The following is an 8342-nucleotide window of genomic DNA, read 5'->3' on the forward strand; positions in this document are numbered from 1 at the left end:
AGCCCGTGGAGAGGAGACCACGCAGGAGCAGGTGACCTGGCAGGAGCTGCTGCCCGTAGGGGAGCCAGGTTGGAGCAGTTTGCTCCTGAGGGATGGACCCCGTGGTACAGACCCATATCTGGAGCAGTCCTGGAAGAGCTGCCTGTGGGCAGCCCACGCTGGATCAGTTCATCAAGGACTGCATCCCATGGGAGGGACCCCACAGCACAGGGGACGAGAGTGACCAAGAAGGAGCGGCAGAGAAGAAGCGCTGTAGACTGACCATAACACCCATTCCCCCTTTCCTCTGCGCCCCTCGGGGGGAGGAGGTAGAAGAGGGTGCATGGGGGGGGAGGTGCTTTTGGTTTCTTTCCTTTGTTTCTCACTTCTCTAGCTTGTTAGTAATGAGCAATAAATCTTACTATCTCCCTATGCCGAGTCTGTTTTGTCCGTAACAATAATTACTGCGTGATCTTCTTGTCCTTATCTCAGCCTTTGAGCCCTTTTCATCGTATTTTCTCCCCGTTCCTCTTTGAGGAGGGGGAGTGAGAAAGCGGCTGTGTTGGAGCTTGGCTGCCCACTCGAGCGGAACCACCACAGCAGCTTATACATGGGTGCTGTTGAAGGCAGCGCCTTGTCCATGGCTATTTGTTCAGCCGTGCCAGTGGTTGCATGTGTATGTCTGTCTGTGTCTGCCTATCTCAGGGGTGCCCGAGGCTGGGTTCCAGCAGCAGGGCAGAAGAAATCCCTGAGCCAGAAACTATGGAGAGGCCTCTTCTAAGGGGTGGTGGCCTCCTCTAACCTGATGTAACAGGTCTGTTTTCCCCTTCTACAGCCATGGAGTCACAGGAGGAGAGAGCAGCTGCTGGGGAAAAGGCACGAATTGCTAAGCAATTGCTGGCAGAAGCATTTGAGAAGGAAGGACTTGATGAAGAATACTGGCTCCCCAAACTGTCAGAGATATTGGGTGTTAAGTCAAGAGATGCTTTGAAACATCTGCAATATGAAGACTGCCTTAAACTGGCACGTGAAGTACGGTACCCCTGGGAGACCAAGGCACTCCAAAGGCTCCTGGGAATCACAGACAACAAAAGAGCTGTTGATGAAGTACAGAAGCAGCGCTTGGAGATGATGAAGCAGAGACAAGAAGAAGCCAAGTCAATCCTACAGGAGCTGGAGGAAATGCAGAAGAGCTGCAGCCACAGCAAGGAAATGATAAGACAGAAAGAGGAGGCCCTACAGCAAGCCATGGACATTCCCAAGGAGTACTGGGCACCTCCAGAGAAGGCATTGCTGGATGAGCTGGTGAGCATCCGGAAGCAACTGGAGCAGCAGGAGAAGTCCATGGGGGAGAGGGAGAACGTCTCTGACGAGGAGGTCCTGAGGCGGGCATCGGGAGGCCTGGCTCTGCAGGGGATTTACCAAACCAAGAGCCTGGAGGATGTGCTGGCAAAGCGAGAGCAACTCATCAGGGTCCCTGATGGCTTCATGCTCACTGGTCCAGTGCAAGGGTCGCTGCTTGAGAGGAAGGAGTTCTCCTCCTCTGCAGCAGAAGCTGCTTTCACCAAGTCCATGGAGCAGCTGGGGTTCAGCATCAATGCTTCTGTCAAAGCTGGGTTCTGGGGGTTCAGTGTTGAAACAGGTGTAGATTATGGCAAGTCCTCACAGTCAGAGGACTCCCGTCGGTCACGCTCGGAGCAGACGTACATTTGCACCACCAAGTACCAATACATCCCTCTGGCCTCCTACTACTTCCAAAAGGACCAGCTTCGCCTCTCAGACGCAGCCCTGCGAGAGCTGCAAGACATCGAACAGCTTCTGAGCATCACCCAGGAGGCAGACAGGTTCCACCTACTGAAGAGCAGGTGCTCCAGCTTCTTCAGCAGGTTTGGGTCCCACGTGAACCAGGGACCCCTCCACTTTGGGGGAATATTCTGGTGGAAAGCATCTGCCGAAGGTTTCAGGGCAGAGCAATGGGATGAGATGAAGCAACAAACATCTGAAGCACTGAACAGCTACGTCGGCGCTAGCTTCAGCGGCTTCGGTACCAAGTGGGGAGTGAAGGGGGATGCTTCAAACTCCAGCTCACAGGCATCAATTCAGGGAAGAGACAGAAGCAGCACCCACACAGCAGTTCAGCTCTATGTGACCAAAACAGGGGGCCCAGCAGAGACGGATTCCCTTCCCGAGTGGAAATGCGGGCTTGTGGCCAATAACACAACCTGGTGTGTGATCGACCGGGGCTCTCAGCTGATCCCAGTGTGGGACATAATCCTGTCCAACCACAGCAGCGATTTTAAATCCTCACATCAAATGGGCAGCAGCCTCAGGGCTGTCTACGAAGAGCTAACGAATCAAAGCACCGGTGTGATCTTTGGAGAGGAACTGGCCAGTGCCGTAGAAGAGGCCAGAGCTTTCTTGGAGCAAGTAAAGACCTGGGAGGGGACAGTGGATGAAAAGAAACTGCTCATGTTGCTAGATTTTAAACAGGGCCTGAATAAAAGAACAAAAAATCACAGTGTCTGGATCAGCATATGTCTGCCAGACAAAGCATTGCAGGAGTTCCTGGTGAACACTGTTTCTTTTTGCCAGAAGTCTTCTCCAGAAAACACCATCTACATCAAATTTCTGCTGCAGTGCCTGCTGGATCCTCACATCTATTCTGTCAAGGACTTCCCCAAGACTTCCTTCATTATGCAGTGGGTCTTCCACAAGGAGCACACACTTCCCCAAACTCACAGTATTTCCAGTCTTGAAGATCTCAATACGACACTGAAGCAGATGAAGGAGTACATCCAGGAAGTCACCTATGAACCAGCAACTTCTGCATCTGCCATTCATGAGGCAAAGATCAAAGCCACCTTCACTGTAAGCCAGTCTGTTTCTTCCTTGCTCCAGTCTCTGCAGCAAAGGGCACAGGAAGACATAGAACTCTTAGTGCTCTTAGTTACAACCAGCACGGGATACCAAGTAGAAAGCGGCACTTTTCAGTACCTCCTTGGGTGTCCAGAAATTAATTTCATGATACAGGAAATGCGCGTGGCACATAACGAGTATCAGAGCCTGAAGGAACAGGATGCTTGCAGAGCTCAGGCCTTCCTGCTGCTGAGGGGGCTTACCATAACATTCGAAAACAAGAAGATGACCCCTGAGCAAAAGAATGACCGCTTAGTTTTCATGAAAGAAAAGATAAGAAACACATGGTCCACAGAGATGAAAGCTCTCCTCGAAAAGCACAATGCATTCAAAGACTGGGAGATGCTGGAAAGAGATTTGCAATCCTTCATCGATGGGCAAGTGGAGGACACATCTGGCAACCTGAACAAAGACAGTATAATCAGAGACCTGGAAGATGCTTTTCAAGGCATGCAGCCTGCCAGTCAGTGCAAACCCAAATCAGACAGCAGCAAATCCAAAGCAAGTCAAGCTGCTGCAAACCCAGAGTTCCTCAACTTACTTCAGTGCCTCGGGCTGGAAAGGTACTATCCAAGAAAAATGGGCACAGAAGATTTCCACATAATACACCAGACATCTGTACACAAAAGCCAGCCCAGCAAGGACAGCGAGCTACCATTTTACTTCCTGCAAAGGCTCCTGACCGTGGATTATCGGGTGAGGTACCTGACTTGCAAGGAGGCGAGTAAGCCAGAAGTTGTTCCCACACCAAACACCTCAGGGGAGGAGCACGAGCCCTCTGATTCCTTTGATGACTTTTTCAGTGACTTGGACAAAGGAGCCCCTGAATCTGCAAGCAGGGAGAGTCATGTGCACCCCATGGACCTCCAGATGGCAATTTTTCATTGTGCTGATGATTTCATGAGACAGTACCTTTCATCCAAGCTCGCTTTCTGCCAGTTTGCACTACCCCTCCTGGTACCAAACCCGGGCACTTCACAGATAGAGTTCCCTCTCTGGTCCCTCAGCCAAATCAAGAAGAGCTGGAAAGGGACGGTGAGATAGGGAGAGCAGATGAGGATTAGCAGTCACAAAAACAAACTCATTTATCAGGCAGAGATGCCCATCGTGTCCTTCCTCCGCATCGGCAGCTCTCCTTCCTCTTCCAAGTCTCAGCTCCTGAATGCCCTGCTGAGCAGGAAGAAACACGACACTTTTTTCCATCGCCATTGCGAAGGCAGCACCAAAGACTGCTTCCTGATGAAAGGTGTTGTGGAGATCTCCTGGTAACTTCCCCGTGGTAGCGACGACGACAGCTTTAACGGCCCTGTTGCTTTCTGTAACCTGCACGGAGATGCGAGAGATTACGAACCCCAGCTGCAGTTTTTACAGGAGATCTCTGCCGTGATCGTGGTTCTTGTTTCTGAGTTGGATCAAAGCAACAAGAAAAACAGGAAAATTTTACATGATCTGTGGCAGTCTCGGAGGCCTTTGGTTTGCCTTTTCACTGAGAAAGACAGCATTGCAGCTGGCCGATCTGGCCAAAATGTAAGAATAGGGATCAAGAACAGAAATGAAGCAGAATTAGTGGGTGAGCTGACAAGAACCATCCGAGACCTAGTGGAAGGGTCGAGCACGCTTGTTAGCCTCAATGCATGCCTGAGCACAGCTCTCGAGCACGGCTTCCTAGTCGATGAAGATGCAGAAGCGTGCGTGACAGCCAAAGAAATGGCAATCAAACTGGTGAATCTGTTAAAGAAAGAGAAGTTGTCTGAGATCAAATCACAGCTACTGCCTCTTCAGGGAAAACTGTGGTACCTGTGGTGTAAAAAGGACAAAGAACTCACTCGCTTGCAGGAAAAGAGGAACAAGAGCATAGAGCATCATCGGAGCCAAATTGAATTGGAGAAGTCTGCAATACGAAGAAAGCAACTAGGTAAAGCGTTTCCCCTCAATCAGCTGATGAAAACAGTCCTTGGCTTTCTCCAGTCACAGCCAGACAATACCAAGAAATTCTTTCTGCAGTGGATGAAGATCTTCATGGACGACATCTCCTCTGATCACCTTGATGAGCTGAAGAGAGAGTATCATCGCTTATGGTCTCAAATCCTGGCATTAAAGAAAAACAATGAAAATAACAACCTGAAAACTCAATTGATGAAGAAATTAGATGCCCTTTCTGATGAAATCAATGATTCGTCCATTGGCCTTGAGCATATTTTGAGAGATGTGGGGCAGATTTATGAGGCACTGGAATCAACAACCTCCAAAGAAAAATGGTATGTCAAACTACCTGAAATTGCTGCCAATCTGATGATTTTAGGGTATCCCATTGAGCTGATGGATGGTGATGCTTCTTACGTACCACTGCAATGGATTGGAGCCGTCTTTGACAGGTTAATTGAGAAGGTAGGGGACAAGCGAGTATTTGTGCTTTCCGTGCTTGGCATCCAGAGCACAGGGAAGTCAACCCTGCTGAATGCCATGTTTGGTCTGCAGTTTAACGTCAGCGCAGGGAGGTGCACCCGGGGAGCGTTCATGCAGCTCATTAAAGTGGACAAGAAGCTCCAACAGGATTTGAACTTTGATTACCTGCTCGTTGTTGACACAGAAGGACTTCGTGCCATAGAGATGGCCAATAAGCAGTCACTTAACCATGACAATGAGCTGGCCACCTTTGTCATTGGCATCGGCAACATGACTCTGATCAACATCTTTGGAGAAAATCCTTCGGAAATGCAAGACGTCCTTCAGATTGCTGTGCAGGCTTTCCTGAGGATGAAGCAAGTTAATATTTCCCCAGGCTGCCTCTTTGTGCACCAAAACGTGGGCGAAATAACCGCAAAGGAACAGAACATGGAGGGACAAAGACGTCTGCAGGAAAAGCTGGATGAAATGACCGTGACCGCGGCCCAGCAGGAATTCTGTGACATCACCTGCTTCAGCGATGTCATCCGCTTTGACGTGAAAACCCACATTCATTACTTTGCTCACCTGTGGGAAGGAAACCCACCGATGGCACCGCCCAACCCCACCTACAGCCAGAACGTCCAGGAATTAAAGAGCAAAATTCTCCAAGCTGCCAAGAAGGAATCGCACAGCAGCGTTTTGAGGCTCTCCAGCTTGAAAGTGCGTATTAGTGACCTGTGGAATGCCTTGCTGAATGAAAACTTCATTTTCAGCTTCAAGAATTCAGTGGAGATTGCTGCCTACAAGAAACTGGAAACTGCATTTAGTCAGTGGACCTGGCAGCTGAGAAGTCACATCTTAGACTTGCAAATGAAACTGGAAAACAAGGTGCGGAATGGAGAGTTGGGCAAGGTCACCACGGAACACCTTGAAAAACTGGTGCAAGAGACAAAAGATGCTATCATCAAGAACATGGAAACATTCTTCAGTGAAGACAAAGACCGTGAAATACTGATCCAGTGGAAATGCAGCACAGAACTGAAGCTGAAAGAACTGAGAGAGTCCCTTCTTGTTGAAACGCAAAGGAAGTGTGAGAAACTTATAGAAGTAAAGAAGAGCCAGAGTAAACTGGATGAGAGGAAGTCTGAATATGAAAACGAGCTCCTGAGAAAGAGCAGAGAGTTGGCCCTGTCTCTAAAAGGCCAGAAATTAAGCGAAAGTAAACTGAGAGAATTCTTCAATCCTCTCTGGGTTCAGTGGCTTAATGAAGTGTCCTCTGCTGCTCCCCCTCAGGAAAAGGTGGACATCGATGTGGACATAGAAGGGGTCCTTCTAGATCACTTTAAGGAGCCTAATGTAGATAAACAAATCAGGAAGTTTTCCCAAAAGACTGTCTTTTCTCTTGACATAGAGAAACATGTGTCTAAGAAAAAAGGCTTCCGCATCTTTTCTAAGAGTTTGGACGATGCCGATGTGAACAACATGCACCACATTACAGATAGCATCATAACGCGTGTGAAGGCAAACATTGAGAAGAAGGAAAAGGACAAAATGGATTACAGTCAAACTTTTATTCATGAAATACTAAATGAAGTGGAGGAAGGTATGAACTCTGTCCCTACCACTGCAAATTACAGTTTTAATAAAGATTACAAAATAGATTTATCACCGTACCTGTGCAGAATGGCAGCAGAAAGGTTTAAAGACATGCATGCAGCATTCAGGAAAGCAAATGATCCAGTCGTCTACCTGGAGAGCAAGAGAGAAGACTTCTTTAAGTGTTTCCAGATTTCCTGCGAAGGAGCCTCTTGCATCACAACATTTGCTGATTTCCTGTGCACCAAGATTGCCCCAGCTCTTCAGCACGCCATCTATGAGAAGACAGCTCTTGACATAGCTCGAGACGTGCAGAATAAACTACCAGATTTCAGAGGTAATAGATCCACTCTGGAATATTACATGCTGAAATACCTAGCAGAAGAAGAAAAATTTGAAAATTTCAAGCATTACCTTAATGCCCCAGGAGAATTTTTAAATAATTACATTAAGACAAAAGTCGAGATGTACTGTTTAGATAAGAACAGAAGGCTAGAGATTTTTTTGAGAGACTCACTCTCTCGTTACTCTGAAAACATTCAGTCATCTGTTTTTGCATCAACCATGGTTGTCAAAGACAGAAAAGACAGAAAGGATAAAATCTCTCTTTGGCTCGATGAATTCTGCAGAGCACTTGGAGACGTGCTAAACTTGCCCAGGAGCGACCTGAAGGGCATTGAACATCAGGAGATAACAGACATAGAGTTCCTGAATAATGCCATGACAAAAGCACTGTCTCCCGTTATTGATGATCTCAGGAAAGAGTTTGAAGAAGCTCGTATGAGCTCCTTTGAAAGGCAGCCTCACACAATAGTGGCTGAGCAGTTTGCAGGGTGCCAGGAGCAGTGTCCATTTTGTGGGGCTGTTTGCACTAACACTATGCCAAAGCATGACGGAGACCACCGGGTTGTCTTCCATCGACCACAAGTTTTGACAGGATACAGATGGCATAAAACAGACAACCTAGTCATTGATATTTGTTCTAGCAGTGTTTCAAGTGACTGCTTATTCAGGATTGGTGAAGACACATGGATCCCCTACAAGAAATACCGGGATGCAGGACATCCCTATTCCACATGGAGCATTCTTCCTGATCCATCCATGCAAGCATACTGGAAATGGTTTGTGTCTTCTTTCAGGACACAACTAGAACAACACTACAATGGGAAATTTCATGGCAAAGGAGAAATCCCTGCTTCATGGCAGGAAGTTACAAAGCAGAATGCACTCGCTGAACTGGAGAAATGGTAGGCTAAGTTGGTATGAAGGAAAAATGCAGCTGCATTGTATTTTAGAAGAACATAACATGGGGATAACCACAAAATCTTCTTGTAATGATTATGACTTAAACCATGTCAATAAAACTAAATGTAATTGCTGCAACATTGGGCGAACTAAGGAGTGCTTCTCATGCTGCTGCTCAGCGATTCCCTTGCTGTGTGATAAAGTCAAAGTCCTCTTCC

General features: G+C 47.7%; 1 pseudogene; it reads left to right on the plus strand.

Moving 5' to 3' along the window:
• The first annotated feature begins 816 nt into the window (after positions 1–816).
• Positions 817–8130, plus strand: LOC116487539 (annotated as a pseudogene).
• Positions 8131–8342: the final 212 nt, after the last annotated feature.

The sequence above is a fragment of the Aythya fuligula genome, chromosome 3 (assembly GCF_009819795.1).
Source record: "Aythya fuligula isolate bAytFul2 chromosome 3, bAytFul2.pri, whole genome shotgun sequence".
NCBI lineage: Eukaryota > Metazoa > Chordata > Aves > Anseriformes > Anatidae > Aythya > Aythya fuligula.